Here is a 17,826-nt window from a genome sequence, read left to right as displayed (position 1 = left end):
CCCTTCCCCCACCAACACCCCCACGCCCTTTCTGCGCTTGCGCCTTCCCGCGAATATTGAACTTCGTGCCCGTCCGCTTACAACTTTGCCTGTTGCGCATGCGCCGACCTACTGTTGGTTCGCTTCTCAGGTCCGCCAAGGTGGGGGAGGGGCAGGCTATGCCGGGCCTGAGGTGGCGGCCTTTGGTCTGTGGCGTTAGTTGCTCTCGCTCTCCGCGGCTAGGCCTTCCCTCCTGCGAGGCCCGAGCTCCCGGTCCCGGAGGGGAGCACGGCAGACATCTCAGACCTGCTCTCAGGCTCGGGCCCGGCGCTAACGTCAGGGCCTTTCCGGAATTAGGCTTTAGCCCCCCCCCCCGCGGCCGCTCCGGGCACGCGCCGGCCCTTCCCTCCTCTCTTCACCAGTCCCGCGGGGCGGCCGAACCCGAGAGGCAGCCTCTCCTCTGCGGAGGCTCTCGGATCCGGGAACCCTGCGGGCCTTAAGGCCTCAACCCAGAAGAATGGAAGCTCTTCGAGGGCAGGGCCCCAGTTTGTTTTGGTCTAATGTACCCCTTGCCTGGCGCGCTGTAGGCACTTAATAAATGTTGGTTTGGGGGAACATGGGAGCTCCCCTGCTGGCGAGGCCCCGATGAGAAGATGGGGCCGGCCCGCCCTCTCTTTACGGAGCCCCACCAAATCCCTGGACCCGGGGTGGTGACCCCTGGCATGGGGCTTGGGGGCTGCCAGTAAGCTCCTTCACAAATGGTAGGGAACCCCCGGCCTGCCCCTTATCCTGCTTTTTTTGAGCACCTGCTACCCGGTAGTTCATCACTAGGAAGGTATGGAGAGAAGAAAGATTTCCCGGCCCTCAGAAAGCTTACGTAATAATTGGAGAGGCACGACATCCACACAGAAAAGTTACATGATACAAAGTGCATGATTCAATGTTAGAGCGACAGGCGTGCTTTGGGATTTTCGGGGGATGAGGGAAACTGGACGTTGAAGGATGGGTTAGGGATTAAAGTGGAAAGCCAGCAACTAGGTGGTTCTGGAGCCATAGTCGGCCTTTGTATTCCCTTACGATTTGGGGACATAGTAGGTGCTTAATAACTGCTTGTTGAACTCGTTTCCCATAGGGATAGTGACTGGACTTGGTATAGGGATCTCCCCGGTGAGGAAAATCCTACCAGTGCAGATTAACATCTTCTCTGCAATTTGTGTTCTTGGAGGATTGCCTAGAACACTGAGAGGTTGGGAATGGCTTTCAGGGGGTACGGGGCCATTATGTATTAGATGCAGGACTTGAACTCAAATCTTGTGGGCTCCAAGGCCAGCTCTTTATAAGCTATCCCAGGCTGCGGGGATCCTGCAAGATCAGTAGTGCCTTGGACAGAAAATAGGAAAGTTTCAAAAGGGGCTCTAGGGGGAAAAGATCATTTCTTTTGGATATTGTTGAGTTTGAGATGTCTCCAGAACATCCAGTTTGAAATGCCCCAATAGTCAGTCAGTGATGTGGAACTGAAACTCCAGAGAGACACTGGTGATAGACAGATCTTGGAATAGTCTGCGTGGAGATGATAATTCAAACTATTGCAGCTGAGTCACCAATTGACAGGGACAGTGTAGATTAGAGAAAAGGAACTCAAGTTTTCATGTTTCAAATGTACTTTCTATCATACCCAGTTTTTTTTTTAGTCCAAAGATTAAACAGAATGCTCAAAGTGTACAAAGCACCAGGCAGTCTTAGGTAGGAAGAGAAATACAAATAATCAACTCCCTCCCAAAGATGATTTTACAATCTCAAAAAGAAGCAAACTAGAGAGATTTAACTTCAGCTCCCTTTAAGCAATTAACCCATTGATAACAGTGAAGTTCAGTCCCTCCAGTGCCCAATCTATCATTTTGTTCACTGCACATTCCATTATTGAAAGTGATGAAATCAAAGCAATATTTAAATATTAGTGATAGAGTATTAAAGATGAAGAGACTAGATATAGGAAACCCATTTTAGAGCTTAACTATTGGTCAAGTGTTTTGGCGGCTTAATCAAGAAGTATGATATTCACCTGTGTCTAGAGTTGTGTCGGAATAGTTTGCAAGGGGCAGCTAGGTGTCACAGTGGGTAGAGCACCGGCCCTGAAGTCAGGAGGACCTGAGTTCAAATCCAGCCTCAGACCAAACACTTGCCCCGCAATAGCTGTGTGACCCTGGGCAAGTCACTTAACCCCAATTGCCTAAAAATTAGAAGAAAAAAAAAACTTTGCAAAACTGAAGTGCTATATAAATAGTAGGTCATAACAGCCTGAGAGTCATTACTACACAATAGGTGATTTGAGTGGGCTCACAAAGTCTTTGTTCCATATCATTAAATAAACATTTATTATAATGCATGCTAAGTACCCTGAGATCCAAAAGAAATATTAATTCTCTACCTACAAGGAACTTTAAGTCTAGTAGTGGGATTCAGAAGATTCATTAACATGTCAACAAGACAATATAAATTAATTGCATTGAGTGAAATGTCTAGATGACTTCTGAATTTGCCCAGGATTGTTATCCTCTTGTGCTACCAACATTTCTTTTCCTTGAAACTTAATTTGTTTCACAATTTTATTTTCATGGAAAAGAAAAATATACAAATATTAGCCTCCTTTTAAATGGTGTTTTCATTGTTAAAAATAATGACAACAAAGTAGCACTCCTTTCAACGTTAACAATTGGTGAACAAAACTATACGAATATATAGGAAGAGTTTTATACTGCTGCACCATCACAGAGCAAGAGATAACAGGTACATCTCAAATGCTTCACTAGAATGATGAATTTCTAAAAGAATCAAGACTCAGTTTAGATTAAGACTTTCAGGGTTATTGGGTAGATAAATCTATTACAGATTTATGCAGGGATATGGACAAAAAACACCTATAAGGAAAAGTCCTAGAGCAAATAAATATACAAAGGGATGAGATCACAGGTCCATGGAACATTGCTTTAATAAAGTGCTATCTTGTTATGTAGAAAAAAATATTGGGATAATTTTCAATACAGTACATACAGTAAGTGGAATAAGGAATCAGCATGAATGGGGAGCCATTGGCCTCAAGGCCACATGTGGCCCTCTAGATCCTCAAGTTTGACCCTTGGATTCTGTTAAAAGGCCACACTTGAGGACCTAGAGGGCCACGTGGCCTCGAGGCCAATGACTCCCCACCTCTGAACCAGAATAATTAGGGAAAAGTTCATAGAGAAGATGGAGCTTGCCTGGGTCTTAACAATTTCCTCACCACTGTGTTGATATGCTTATCATGTTTGAGAAGCCATTATTAAAGTAATTGTCAGGGTATTAGAATGGATTTTTTTTAAAGGAAATAGCATAGAATTTTACAGTTAGAGATAACTTATAAATGAGGATTCCAATTCTTTCACTTTAATATAAAGAAATAGTTCCAGAGGAGAGAGGTAGATAAATTACTCAAGGTAACACAGCTAGTTAGTAAGAGAGCTGAGTAGTTGTTGTCGTTCTGTCATTTCAGACCTGATCCTTCCCGACCTCATTTGGAGTTTTCTTGTCAAAGACACTGGAGTGGTTTGCCATTTCCTTCTCCAGCTCATTTTCAAGATGAGGAAACTAAGGCAAACAGAGAGCTAAGACTAGAAACCAAATTTCTTGATATGTTTCCAGTGTACATTCTATCATACTCACCCATTGCTTATTTAGTCCAAAAATTAAACAGTGCTTAAAGAGTACAAAGCATCAGGCACTCTTAGGTATGAGCTGGAATACAAATAATCAACTCCCTACCACAGATAATTTTACAGTCTGAGAAAGGAGCAAAGTAGAGAGATCAATCTTAACTCCTTTAAAGCAATTTGTTCATGATTACCCATCAAGTCAGTGAAATTCAGTCCTCCAGTGCCCAGTTTGTCACTTTGCTTGCTCCATATTTCCCAACTTCTTCCTATCCATTGCTTCTGCCTTTCTTATTCAAAAGACATTTTCCAAGAGCCTATTATGTTGGGAAAATCCAGGGATGAATAAAATATGGTCCACCTTCTGACAGAAGTAATGGACTTGAGAAGCAGATTTGAGACATTTTGGGACATGACCAGCATGTATTTGAGCATACTGATTTGTTACAGGTGAAAATTTTAAGAAAAAATGAAGTGGAAGAGCCAGTGATACTGATGCAAAAAAAAAAAAAGAATAGAGGGTCATTAACACATTTAAAAATGCAGAGAAGAGAAGAAAGGGAGACAGACAAGTTGGAGAACTTTGAAACTAACATGTTGAATTTCTATGTGCTTTTTTAAAAAGCAAGTTATAAGAGAAATGTAGTTTCATATATACCCTTCTGGTTTGTTTGGGGGTTTTGGGCAGAAATATTTATGTTAGTGTTTATCAAGTTCATAATAGCAAAAGATAAATTTTTTTAATGAGATATGGTCTAGTTACTTCAGGAAATCAGTCTAGGAAAGGAGATAAAGATATAAAATTTAAAATAGAGGCTATTATATCCTATGTACCAAATGAGGGGTACAGACAGGTGTTATAGGACTTCACAGGACAGTTTCCTGTAGGCCAGAGGTGGAATTAGAGTTGGGCCTTGTATGATGATAAGATTTGGCTTCAGTGGGAGAAGGGAAAGGGCATCTATTTTGTGGAAATGGCCCAAAGAGAGTTAAAGTGACACCTAAATGTAGTGCTTGGGTGACGATACTCATCCTTGCTAGGACATAAGAGTATATATCAGGCTCTAGTTTTTAGAGAGTCTTAAATGACAGGTTAAGGAGTATGAAATGTGCTGAATTATCAATGGATAACGTTTGGATGTTTTTAAGTAGGAAAGTAATATGTGTAAAGATGAGCTTTATGATGATTAATCCAGCAGTGTATGCAAGATATATGGAAGAGGCAAGAGGCTCGAAGGAATGGGACCTATTGGGAAGGTAGTCTCCATGAAAGTTGATGAAGACCTGAGGCTGGGGTGATGGCATTAGGGATAGAAAGAAAGAGAAAGGCATTCAGACCAGATTGAGGATATAGTCAATAGCCACTGTTACTTTTCTGCTGTTATTTCAATGTCTCTTCCTAAATGTAGGCAGTGCTACTTATGATACCTCTACCCCCAAAGCATTTCCTTTCTACTCCTCTGCTTCTCTCCAGAAGTTGCTGCTCCTTCTTTCCTGCATCTTCTAGTTCTAAAGACCTCTTATATGTGTTAGATTCTAAAGTTTAAAAAAAAATTGCCTTTAACCTCTAAACTTTATAACGTTCTGTGAGCAGGGAGATAGGACTGACTGGTATTTTGATACTCTTTACAATTACATATCTACATGACTCCCTGGAGAAATACTCAAAAACGTAAAACTAGATTCTGACTTCTAAGATGCTACTGCATCCTTAGCTATATAGAAACTGCCCAATAACTGGATAAAAGCAGAAAGAAATTAATTAAGAGTCTTAATTATGTAGTTGTCATATGTCCCCTCCCTAGCCCCTTTTCCCTTTCTTCTATCCCTTTGACAAGATATAAATTTCCTATTGAAGATGAGAATTCCTATCTCAGTCTCTCAGCCCCCACTGATAAGGCCTTTGTTCTAACTCAGACTCAAATTCATGGCTTAGTTCACATTTCTAAGCCTGGCCCTAAAGCTTAGCCTTTGAAAGGAAGGTCAGACTCTCACAGAGACTTATGATACAGAAAAATCTGGTACCCTGTAGATAGTCTGATACATTCTTGCAGCCTCTTTAGAGAACCAGTCCATATATCCTATTGAACAACCTATACCTAATAAAGATAACAGAGGATGAATAAGAAATAAACCAATGTAGAGACAGGTACACTAGCTCCTCAAGGAAGACTAGCTTATTCACTTGTTCCTCCCAGGAGGGAGGGAGCTGTCCTCAGGTTAAGAAGAGTAATAGCCTTTGGAGAAACGAGAGGAAGAGATTCCCAGGCTCCCTTAAGAGAAAGCCATGTATGCTGCTCCATCTGCATAGTCCCAAATTGAAATAATAACAATAACTGGGACTTATATTGCACTTTGAAATTTGCAGTGTTTTAATACATTATTTCAATTGAACCTGACAACCACCCTCTAAGACAAGGGTATTATTAGCCTTATTATATGTATGGGGAAGGACCAGATCTATATATAGACCTGTGGTCTCTTTGGACTATACCTCTCAGGAGGCAGTGTGGAAGCTTTGTTTCATGGCATAACTTAGCATAATTAAGTAGATGCAGTTCTAGAATGCAATTTGTTTTGTTTTGTTTTTCGTTTTTGCAAGCATTAATTAACTCTCCCACCACCTCCCCATAGAACAATAAAAAATAGTATCTTCATAACATTTGCATAGCCCAGCAAAACAATTCCTGCACTGGCCGTGTCGAAAATTTTCGTCTCATTCTGTATTTTAATTCTTCCACCTGTCTGGTAGGAAGTATAGAACACATTTCATCTTCAGTCTTTTGGCATTTTGGTTTATCATTGCATTGATCAGAACTCTTAATGTGTTTCAAAGTTGTTTTATAATGTTGTCATCGTATAAATTGTTCTAGTGAAATTCACTCCACTCATCAGTTTCTATAAGTTTTACCAACAGTGGAATAACTGGATCAAAGTGCATACATATTTAGCAACTTTTTTTAGGAACAGTTTGAAATTGCCTTCCCTACTGGCTGGACCAATTCACAACTCCAACAATGCATTGCAATGTGTCTATTTTTCCCTTAGCCCTTCCAATATTTGTTATTTTCCTATTTTGTCATCTTTTCCCATCTGATGGATTGGATATAGAAGTTGATTTATTTTAATTTGCATCTCTCTAATTCTATAGATTTGGAGCATTTTTTCATGTGATTGTTAATCATTTGCATCGGTTTTTAGATGAAGAAATTAAAGCTATCTATAGTCATATGAAAAAAATGCTTTAAATCACTATTGATTAGAGAAATGCAAATTAAAACAACTCTGAGGTTCACCTCACACCTATCAGATTGGCTAACATGACAAAAAAAGGAAAATGATAAATGTTGGAGAAGATGTGGGAAAACTTGAACACTAATACATTGTTGGTGGAGTTGTGAACTGATCCAACCATTCTGGAGAGCAATTTGGAACTGTGAGCAAAGGGCTATAAAACTGCCTACCTTTTGATCCAGCAGTGCCACTACTAGGTCTGTATCCCAAAGAGATCCTGACCCACATGTACAAAAATATTTATAGCAGCTCTTTTGTGGTAGCAAAGAATTGGAAATTGAAGGGATGCCTATCAATTGGGGAATGACTGAACAAATTGTGGTATATGAATGTTATGGAATACTATTGTTCTAAAAGAAATGCTGAGCAGGCAGATTTCAGAAAAACCTGGAAAGACTTACATGAAGTGATGCTGAGTGAAGTGAGCAGAACCAGGAGAATGTTGTACACAGTAACAGCAACACTGTGTGATGACCAACTTTTACAGAGTTAGGTCTTTTCAGCAATACAGTGATCTCAGACAATTCCAAAAGGAAAATGCTATCCACATCCGTAGAAAGAACTATGGAATCTGAATGCATATTGAAGCATACTATTTTTTCTTTCTTTTTTTTCTGCTCTTGTTTTTTCTTTCTCATGGTTTTTCCCTTTTGTTCTGATTCTTCTTTTACAACATGACTAATGTGGAAATGTTTAATATGATTGTACACGTATAGCTTATATCAGATTGCATGCTGTCTTGGGGAGGGGAAAGGGAAGGGAGGGAGAAAAAAAAATTGGAACTCAAAGTCTTGTAGAATTGAATGTTGAAAACTATCTTGACATGTAATTGGAAAAAATAAAACACTATTAAGTGGGGGGGGGGGGAGGAAACTGCCTAGTCATATCCTTTGACCATTTATCAATTTGGACATTTCTTTTGGTCTTACAAATGTGAATTTGTTCCTTATGTACTTTGACTATGAGAGCTTTAACTTAACACATACAATTTAAAGAGAAGAAAGTCTCCCAGGGGTAGAATGGTTAATATACCTAGGTGGGGTTGGGGTTGAATATATAAGGATGGATAAGGTTGAGAAAGAATGGCAGCCATGTCCTGAGCTCTGGCATTTATAGACAACCAAAAAGAATGAGGTATGGTGGAGAAGTAAGAGGTTTTAGTATGTCAGGGCCTGGCCAGCAGAACTCTGTATCCTTCCAGGCAAAGAGTAAAGGAGAGGTAATTATAAGCACAGCTCACCTCACATTCAATGTTGCATCATCAGTGCATAAATTAAATGAACTGCCTGTGTGTCTCTCTCTCCCACAGTGTTGGAGAAGCAGTGGGTTTTAGTGGTAGACTGGACTTGCACCCTCATTTTTGAAGTTGTGAAGGTAGCAGCTTTAGGGAAGAACTTGTGACTAAGTCAGGTATTTGTTTATTAAATAATTTTGCTTTGAATTTATGCATCTTCTGGTTTGGTCTTGTGAAAGTCATTATAAAGAACTCAGATGAATGGATCTGAATAGATAATTGAGCCTCAAAGAGCCATGAGCATTAATAAGCTGAGGTCCACATTAAGGAGATCCCTGCTTTATAAAGATGAAGAAACTTAAACCTTAGTCTAGATTTAGCGTGGTCAATTTATTTGGTCACACTGACGTTATTAAATGTCAGAGGCGGGATTTGAGTCTGGACCCAGGACTCTAATCCACTGGCTACACCTCGATGGAGTAACAACCCAGACCTACTCCCTTCTCCAGTGCTATGAGTCATATGGTAGGATCTTCCAAAAGGGAGGGCTGCGAGACTTCCTGACAACACTGATTTCTTTCCTGCATTAGAGGTGGGCCTTAATCTTGGCTACTATGTTAGACTGTGTTAGTCCCCTTTGGGTTCTCCTTCCACCTTTCTCATTGCTCCCTAGTCATCTTTGCTTGTTTATCATCTCTGTCAGAGGTGTCAAACACTCAGCTTTCCATGGAATTACAGGCTGTAACACTCCACAGCCTGAACCAGATAAAAATGTACTTGGGAAATACTTAGCAAAATAAAATTACAATGGAACATAGATAATGTTAGTATGTGGTTTTCTAAGTCAATAGCTGCCAGCAAGGATCCTTATTTATGGTTATTTGCCCCTTTTCTATTTGAATTTGACACCATTGATCTGCTCACAACCCTAAATGTGGTATACCCCAAGACTGTCCAAGGACCCTCTTCTCTTTCTCTGTATTTTCCTTAATAACTTTATCAGTTCCAGTAGTTTTGATTATCATTTCTATTTAGATAAATCACAGATCTATGCTTGCAGCTTTATTCTCTCTCCTGAGCTCCAGTATTAAGTCACCAACTGCTTATTGGACATTTCAAACTAGATAGCCCCGAGACATCTCAAACTCAAATTACCCCAGCAGAATGTATTCCCTTTCCCCTAAAGCCCTCCTCTCTACTAAACTTCTCCATTTCTGTCAAGTACAGCAGTGCTTTTCCATTCTCCCAGGTTCCTAACTTTGATATTCTTGAATCCTTACTCACCAGTATTCCACATATCCAGGCAGAGGCCAAACCTTTTCATTTCTATCTCCTCAGTATCTCTCACAGCCACCACCTTAATAGAGGCCCTCATCACTTCTCACGTAGACTACTGCAGTGAGATCTCCTTGCCATAAATCCTTTCAATCAAGCTCTAGTCCATTCTCCTTACAGCAGCCAAAGTAAGTGTCCTTAAACTCAAATCTGACTGTGTCAGTCTTCTTCTGCTCATTAAATTCCAGTGGATCCCAATTGCCTCTAGGAGAAAAATACAAACTCTGTTTGGCTTTTAAAATCCTTTCTCACCTGACAATAACCAATCGTTCCAGTCTTCTCATACATCACTTCCCTCCCCACAATCTATATGATAGCAAAATATCCTTTTCGCTGTTGCTCACTTGATACACTATATCTTCTCTCCTTGCTTTTTTACAGACAGTCTCCCCTCTCTGGAATGCACTTCCTCCTCACCAGTCAGGCAATATGCACTTATTGAATTCCAGTCTGTGCCAGTCACTGTGTTAAATGTCTTTGTTCTCAAGGAGCTCACAATCTAATGAGAGAAACAACATGAAAATAAACATGTATAAACAACATATATTTAGGGTAAATTGAAGATAATCAACTAAGGAAGGCACTAGCATTAAGGCTACTTGTAGAAGACAGGGTTTTAGCTGGGACTTGAAGCCAGAAGAACCAGGAGATGGAGATGAGGGAGAGATTTCAGGCACTGGAGACAGCGACTGAAAATGTAAAGAGTTGAGAGATGGAGTATCCTATTCAAGGAACAGCAAAAAGGCCAGTGTCACTAGATGACAGTATATGGTGGGGAATGAAGTGTAAGAAGACTGGAAAGGTAGGAGGAGCACAGGTTGTGAAGAGCTTTGAATGCCAAGCAGAAGATTTTATATTTGATCCCAGAGATAATAGGGAACCACTGGAGTTTGTTGAAATGGGCATGGGGAGAGGGTGACATAGTCAGACCTGTGCTTTAGGAAGATTAATAGCTGAGTGGAGGATGAATTGGAGTGAGGAGAGACAAGGTAGGGAGTCTAACCTTTGCATCCAACCATTGCAGTAGTCTAGGCTTGAGGTGATGAGGGCCTTTAGCGGGTAGGTGATAGTATTATAGGAGATAAGGCGACATATAAGACATTGTTATCAAGGTAGAGTCACCAGGACTTGGTAACTGATTGGATATAAGGAGATGAGTGAGTGTCCAGAGTCAAGGATGACACTTAGATTACAAGCCTGGGTGATAAGAAGGGTGGTAGTGCCCTTGATAGTAATAGGGAAGTTGGAAAAGAAAGATAGTGAGTTTGAGGCTTTAAGATTAAGGTTTTAAGATATCTGTGGGATATCCAGTTTAAGATGTGTTGAAAAGGCAATTGGAGCTTCAGATGAGAAACCGGAAGTTAGGAGAGAGGTCTGGATAAGTAGATTTAAGAATCATCAGCATAGAGATGATAATTGAATCCATGTATACTGATTAAAGTCACCAAGTGAAATAGTATATATATATATATATATATATATATATATATATATATATATATATATATATATATATATATATATAATACAGAGAGAAAAGACAACCCGGAACTCTGGAGAACCCCCACAGTTAGTGGGTATGACCTGGACAGAGTAAAGGGAACTGAGAAGTGGAAAGGGAATAAGCATTTATATAGCACGTATGTGTCAGGCACTGTGTTAATGTTAAGCACTTCACAAATATTATCTCATTTAAGCCTTACAATAACTCTTCACAGTAGTTGCTGTTATTATGTCCATTTTATAGTTGAAGAAACAGGTAACTTGTCCAGGGTCACACAGCTAGCAAATGGATTTGAATTCAAGTCTTCCAAACTTAAGGCCCAAGGCTGTATCCACTGCACCTCCTGGCTGCCCAAGAAGGAGCAGACAGGTAGGAAGAGAACCAGGATAGAGTAATGTCATGAAAACCTAGAAAGAAGAGGGTGACTGACAGTGTCGAAGGCTGCACAGAGGTCATGAAGCATCAGGATGGAGAAAAGGCCATTAGATTTTGAAATTAGAAGATCATTGGTAACTGGAGAGAACAGAGAGGTCTGAAGTCAAATTGTAAAGAGTAGAAGAAAGGAGGTAGAATCACCATCTGTAGATGGCCTTCTCAAGGAGTCTGGCCACAAAAGGGGGAAGGGATGTGAGACAAGAGATTGTGGAATGGACAGATCAGTTGAGATATTTTTGAGGATATGGGAGACATGGGTGTGTTTGTAGGCAGTAAGGAGGTAGCCAGTAGGAAGGGAGAATTGAAGATAAATGACAGAGTGGTGATGATAGAGGGGGTAATCTGCTGGAGGAGACCAGCTGGAAGGGCATCACTTGTACGGGTAGAGGGGTCTGTCCTGACAAGGAGAAGGGCCACTACTTCTTCATGTGAGATAAGAGTGAAGGAAGAGAGAGTATCAGAAGGTGTCTGGGTGATGTGAGATGAGGAGAGAGAAGAGGGAGCTCTGAAGAACAGCTTCAGTTTTATATAAGGATTCACTTCATAGACCCCCAAAATTCCTTCTAGACACATCTCAGACATCAAGTTTCCTCATCTCCGTAACAACTGGCGCCCTCTTTTCCAAAGTATTTTGTATTAAATTACTTTGTATTTATTCTGTATATCATTACATATATAAAGTTTCATCACAACTGACAGAATGCGAACTCCTTGAGAGCAGGGTCTTTTCATTGTTTTTGTATCCCTAATGCTGTAAGATTGTGCCTGGTTTGTTAATTGAAGAGTTCACTATTTTAAGTCTCCTTGCATTTAGGATTAGTTAGGATAAGAACTACTTGCTTATACATTTAGGACTGTCTGCCACCACATGTGCCTCAGCCCCAAGACAGCCATTAATAGCTGTGGCTTCCCTTTCTGTATTCTTGGCTCACTCTTAGCTCTGCCACTCTCAGAATTAATCAATTAATCAATCAGCAATCATTTATTATGAATGAAAAAGAATTTATTAAGTGTGTATCAAGTATTGTGCTAAGCACTGGGGATACAAATACAAAAAGCTTTAGTCCCTGCACTCAAGTCAGCCTCAACAGCACTTAAAGCATTTATTAAGAGCTCTCTATGTGCTAAGCTCTGGGAATACAAAGGATGGCAAAAACACATTCCTGTCCTCTAGGAGCTCACATTCTAGTGGGGAAGACATCTGTGCAAACAACTATATCCATATAAGATGTGGCAACTGGAACTGAGAGGCAACCTCAGAGGCAAAGCACTAGCAGTAGGGATCTGGGAAGAGGCCTGTTGAAGAAGGTGATATTCAAGCTGAACTTGGAAGAAATCTAGAGACACCAGGAGGTTGGAAGTGAGGAGGGAGAGCATTCCAGGCGTGGGCAACAACAGCCCCGAAAAGAAATGTTTATGTGCAAAGAAGAACAGAAGGCCTGGAGCACAGGGAGGAGAGTAAAATGTAAGAGGACTGGAAAGGTAGAAAGCGGCAGGGTTGTAAAGGGCTTTAAAAGCCAGACAAAGGATAAAAGTTTGACATCCTAAAACTACAGGGATTTGACACAGAAAAAAAATTTTTTTTTTGTTTTTAAATAGGGAAAGGGATGGAAGTTGTTCAGGAAAATACCTGGTTCATTGACTTCCCACTTGGCCTCAGCCCAGTTAATGAAATTCCAGAACATAAAAGAGACTATAAGCTGTTAAGTATATAGTATTTATACTTCATTAACCCTTTACAAGGTATGAAGATTTCTGATCATATTTGATGGAATTAACAACTAGCCATTGGTTAGCCAAAAGAGCAGCCCTACCCTTGGTAACTCTTTATTAACTAATTCTAGAAAATTCATAGGTTCCCAAAGTGAGTGATAAAGTACCCCCTGGAAGGGTGCTGGAATGATCCAGGGAGGCAGTAGTAGTGTCGGGTGCAGTTGGGGGGCATTGAATAAAAATAAGAGGGCGGTGGAAGCATAAGGAAAGAAGATAAGAAAATTTTGAAAAGCCATAAGTTTCATCTGTTGTGTAACAAAGTTAAATTCATAGTGATTACGTTATTTTCCAAATAAATACACAAGGGGCAGCTAGGTGGCGCAGTGGATAGAGCACCGGCCCTGAAGTCAGGAGGACCAGAGTTCAAATCTGCCCTCAGACCAAACACTTGATACGTACTAGCTGTGTGACCCTGGGCAAGTCTCCTAACCCCAATTGCCTAAAAATAAAAAAAAAAACCCAAACAAATACACAAAATGCAAATTACAACAGATCAGTGGGTCAAGTTCACCGACAGCTCTTAATAAACAAGTGTTGGTGCATGCAACGGCAGGAATATGTGTGTAATGACTTGTTTACAATACCATAGTTACATGATGCAATATTGCAACATCAAAATTTCAATGCAGGAAGAAAACCCACAAATTTACAATAAATGATTAAATTTGAGATGCATCAAGTGAAGCTGCAGTCTTCTACCATCATTCTTTGAAGCTAGTGGTCTTGTTCAGCTCATTTAGTTGTGACCAACTGCTCACCTGTGAGTGCTGGGCCAAAGGATACCAGTAGCCTGGATATCAGAGAAGCCCAGTTGGAAGCGCCCCTCTGCCCTTCGTTGAATGTCCCTAAAACCCAAAGAACTTTCTGCAAAAAGTGCAGCAAGCACTAGCCTCACAAAGTGATCCAGTCCAAGAAAGGCAAGGATGCGCAAAAGGCTAGATGATCAGAAGCAGAGTGGCTCCGATGGTCAAACAAAACCAATTTTCTGGAAACAGGCAAAGACCACAGAAAAGATTGTACTGAGGCTTGAACGTGTGGAACCCAGCTGCAGGTCTGAGAAGATGCTTGCTATGAAAGGGTATAAGCATTTTTGAACTGGGAGGAGATAAGAAGAGAGCGGACCAAGTGATCCAGCTCTGAGTTTCACTCCATCCCTTGGTTTTGTGTCTTCTGTCTTGGAAAGGAAGAGGCTTGAGGAAAACCATGTGAAGCTTTTCCCCCCCAGAGAAAAAGTTCTTGTGGATGTGGCTGATCACATCCTCAGCATACTTTTCCATTCTTGTCCTTAAAAGTAACACCCCTAATCCGGCATTGTCTTATTCCACTTCTAGATTAAATTTAGAGGGTTATTGGGTTGTATTTTGGTCGTATCACACTAAAGGTGCTTAATAAATGTTGTTTTCCTAAAAAAAATTTGAGATGCATTTTTAAAAAATAATATATTTTTTAAACGATGCAAATTTAAAAAAAAAATTAAAGGGTTAAAGAAAGTAGATTTCCAGGAGGATGCTGGGTAATTTTTTTTAAAAGGGGGCAGTAGGCCAAATAAGTTTGGAAACCTCTGCTCCAGATGGAGAATTTGATTGGCCAACAGTAGGTCCCAGCCCAAGCCTACAGGGTCATTGTTTGGACCCTGATTGTTCAGAGTGAATGTAGATAGCGGATTGTTTTCTGTTTTGCCCAGAAACCCTGCAGGTCTTCCCCTTCCCAGATTGATTTTTTTTTTAACTAGATAAAAGAGGCCATTCTTTGCCTCATCTCTTACCTAGCCTTAATCACTGAATGGAAGTTGCCTCAGTCAAACAGAGACCTGGGAAAGACCTTGGTCTCCCACTTCATCCGGGGCCATCTCCAGTCCTCCTGATCTAGATCTGGCCACTGGACCCAGATGGCTCGAGAGGAGAAAGTCAGGCTGGTGACACTGCACAGCTCTCTTTCACTTAAATCCAACTCACTCGCAAGTCATGGCATCATCTTCCTGATGTCACGGTCCTCTTCTAGGATGAAGGACAGACAACAAGATAGAGAATTAAGGCAGGAGATAGCTCTGATGACTGTGAGCACTGTGAGTGGAGAGCTAGCCGTGAAAGAAGGACCCAACCCTTGAGAGGGAACTGTTCCACACCTAAGGCAGGAGGGGTTTCCTCTCTTCTTCTCCTGCTAATTCATCCATCATGGCATCTTGTAATGGAGGTACTTGCTTAGCAGGAGACACTATTCCCAATCAAGGCACAAAACTGATAGAGCTTTTTGAGCCAGAACAGTAAAATTTGAGCTACAGAGACAGGCCTAGGAAATCCAGATGAGTACCTGCTCAGCAGAAATATTGTTTATGGTGGAAAAGGACATTGGGGCCCTGCAGTGCTGAAGGTATGAATTTCTTGAGCCATGTGTGTTCTCTATGAATGGAAACTATACATACATACATACATACTCTTCCCACTAGTACTTTATAGAGTTGTAGGGGAGTGCACTTTTTGGCATAGTAGGCGAATGTTTTATAGCTACTTTTCTTATGATGCCATTTCAGTAGATGGCTTGGGGGGCAGACAGATGGCACAGGCCATAAAGTGCTGGGCTCAGCTGGAGTCAGAAAGATCTGAGTTCAAATCTTGCCTCAGACCTTTACTTAGCTGGGTGGCCTTGGGAAAGTTATTTAACCTCTTTGCCTCAGTTTCCTCAAAAGTAAAATAGATAACAACAGCACTTAACTCTAAGGGTTGTTGTATCAAATGAGATAATATTTACAAAGCGCTTAGCACAATCCCTGGCCTCTACCAGACCCTCTATATAAATGCTTATCCCTTTCTACCCTTCTTCCCTTTGAGCTAATTGTATCCTCTGGATGACTATTATAAAGGTAATATGCCAGCGGAACCTCCTGAACTATACATCTTTTAGGAGTGTTAGAACCAAAGAGCACCTTGAACCCAATAACCCCCTAAATTTAATCTAGAAGAGGAATAAGACAATGCTGGATTAGGAGTGTTACTTTTAAGGACAAGAATGAAAGAATATGCTGAAATGTGATGTGCTAAAAAAGGAAGAGAAATTCGTGTGCATCTAAAAATTATCTATTCTGAAACAGTGAGAATACTATACCATGGGAAAATTGGCTCTTTAATGAGGTCAGAAATTTTACTTCTTGATGAGAAATCTAGAATTGTACAGGGTTTTAAAAATACAATTTGACCAAGCAAATGCAACTTTAGAAAGGTAATTTAGAATTGAGTGCAATTAAAAAGTAAAATAGAACTCAATGTTAAAATACAATAAGGAGGCAATGTCTATTGTAGTTCTTAAATCACCATTGGTATAAGGGTCCCTGAAAAGCAAAGGCTGGGAATTTGAGGGAAGAATTCCTTGAAAGGAGTTTAGGCAGAATTAGATCATCTGAAGGGCTGACTAGAAGAGGTTGAAGAAATGAAATAATAATATTTCTTAAAATTGGGCATTACATCATAAGAAATTATGAGCATGATGACTTCAGAAAATATGGGGAAACTGTAAGAACTGATAAAAGAAAAGAAAACCGAACCAGGATTAAAATATGTTGGCTAATCTTGGAAGACAATGAAATATAGTTTCCTTCTTTCAGCAGAGAGGTGGAGGAATATGAATGTGGAATATTGCTTCCATCACCTGACAGGATCTCTGAGTAGGTAGGTTTTTCTTAATTGTTTTGTAAAAATGCAAAATCAATACAATTTTTAACAATGAAAATAAATTGAACACCACAAGTAAAGATTAATCAAAGAGATGGGGGGGGCGGGGAAGTATGGAAGAGAATATTTTCCAAAGCACATATTCCTATTTAGGATCGTGGAGAAGATTGAATAAACAAAGACAATTTTTAAGGGATTATATCCTGAAAAGTAGAATCCCAGGATGTCTGTTTGATATGAGCAGAGAAAGGAGTAGGATTTGATTAAAATTGTACTGTTACAAACTAGATAAGCTTTATCTGTGTTTGGCGTGGGCAGCAGGGAATGAGGTTGGATTGTTAAAAATGTAACAGGAAGCCTGAAATCTTATGCTGAGAAAAAGCAACAAGTAACAATAGTGTGCAGTGGAGAGAAAGCCAATCTTAGCAATTATAATTTTCAGAATTTTTTGTGGACTTATTTTTGGTCCAGACCTGTGATTTCATCAGTGTGAGGACACCTAATGTCCTCCACTGATACAGATGAGAAACTATAGCTTTAAAGAGTTCCTTTGGGAAATAAGAGATTAAATGTATGGTCACACAGCTAGGATGTGTTGGACATAGGTCTTGAACACATGTCTTCCTGACTGATTCTCTAGCCCCCACAACAGCCTGTGTCTCCTTGGGTTTTTTTTAAAGTTTTATTGATATTTTCTTTTTTTTACATCAGCATCACCTCCCAAATCCTTCCTCCGTAAGTCACATGCCTTATAACAAATAAGCTAAGTCAAGCAAAACAAATACATTATCTAAGTAAGAAAATGTAGAATTCATTCTGTACCTATAGATTACCCACCTCCTTGCTGACAGGAGAGAGGGCTGTTTCATCATATGATTGGAAGCCTTTTAATAGTGTTTTCATTTATATTATTGTGGTCAT

The 17,826-nt window shown here is 40.3% G+C and overlaps 1 pseudogene; it reads left to right on the top strand.

The window, feature by feature from the left end:
• The first annotated feature begins 11,720 nt into the window (after positions 1-11,720).
• On the top strand, positions 11,721-14,530 carry LOC110192870 (large ribosomal subunit protein eL42-like; annotated as a pseudogene).
• The last annotated feature ends 3,296 nt before the right edge of the window (positions 14,531-17,826 follow it).

This window comes from Phascolarctos cinereus, unplaced genomic scaffold, assembly GCF_003287225.1.
Source record: "Phascolarctos cinereus isolate Bilbo 61053 unplaced genomic scaffold, phaCin_HiC Scaffold_2;HRSCAF=192, whole genome shotgun sequence".
Lineage (NCBI taxonomy): Eukaryota > Metazoa > Chordata > Mammalia > Diprotodontia > Phascolarctidae > Phascolarctos > Phascolarctos cinereus.
The sequence above is the reverse complement of the archived record's forward strand: the minus strand, read 5'-3'. Positions and strand labels throughout refer to the sequence as shown.